Raw genomic sequence first — 1,045 nt, forward strand, 5'->3', positions numbered from 1 at the left:
TTTTTTTTTTCATTGAGACAGAGTCTTGCTCTGTCACCCAGGCTGTACTGCAGTGGCACTATCTTGGCTCACTGCAAGCTCTGTGTCCTGGATTTAAGCAATTTTCGTATCTCAGCCTCCCAAGAAGCTGGGATTATAGGCATGCACCACCACGCCTAGATAATTTTTGTATTTTTAGTAGAGACAGGGTTCTGCCAAATGGGCCAGGCTGGTCTCGAACTCCTGGCCTGAAGCAATCTGCCCACCTCAGCCTCCCAAAGTGCTGCGATTGTAAGAGTGACCCACCGTGCCCAGCCTCTAAAAAAAATACAGATAGGGCCAGGCGCGGTGGTTCACGCCTATAATCCCAGCACTTCGGAAGGCTGAGGCAGGCAGATTACCTGAGGTCAGGAGTTCGAAACCAGCCTGACCAACATGGTGAAACCCCCGTCTTTACTAAAAAACACAAAATTAGCCGGGCATCGTGGCTAATTTTGTATTTAGCCTCCTGAGTAGCTGGGATTACAGGTGCCACCACGCTCGGCTAGTTTTCGAATTTTTAGTAGAGACGTCGTTTCACCACGTTGGCCAGGCTGGTCTCGAACTCCTGACCTCACGATCCGCCCGCCTCAGCCTCCCAGAGTGCTGGGATTACAGGTGTGAGCCACTGCATCCAGCCTGTGTGTTTGTGTTAGTAGAGACAGGGTTTCACCATGTTGGCCAGGCTGCTCTTGAACTCCTGACCTCAGGTGATCCACCCACCACCGAAGCCTCCAGAAGGGTGGGGATTACAGGCAGGAGCCCCCGAGTCTCTCCTAGGTCTTCAATATTTAACGTGGGAAAAATGGGCTAAGGGGAAAGGGGGAGGGTGTGGTCATCCACAGGTTACAAGAGACAGGAAGCAGGCAGGGTATGGTCAGTTAGGTTTTCCTCTAGCACTCAGTAGATTGGCACTTTATGTAAGATTAGGTGAGCCGGGCGCGGTGGCTCATGCCTGTAATCCCAGCACTTTGGGAGGCCGAGGCGGGTGGATCACGAGGTCAAGAGATCGAGACCATCCTGGTCA

This window comes from Cebus imitator, unplaced genomic scaffold, assembly GCF_001604975.1.
Source record: "Cebus imitator isolate Cc_AM_T3 unplaced genomic scaffold, Cebus_imitator-1.0 Scaffold375, whole genome shotgun sequence".
NCBI classification, from domain to species: Eukaryota; Metazoa; Chordata; class Mammalia; order Primates; family Cebidae; genus Cebus; species Cebus imitator.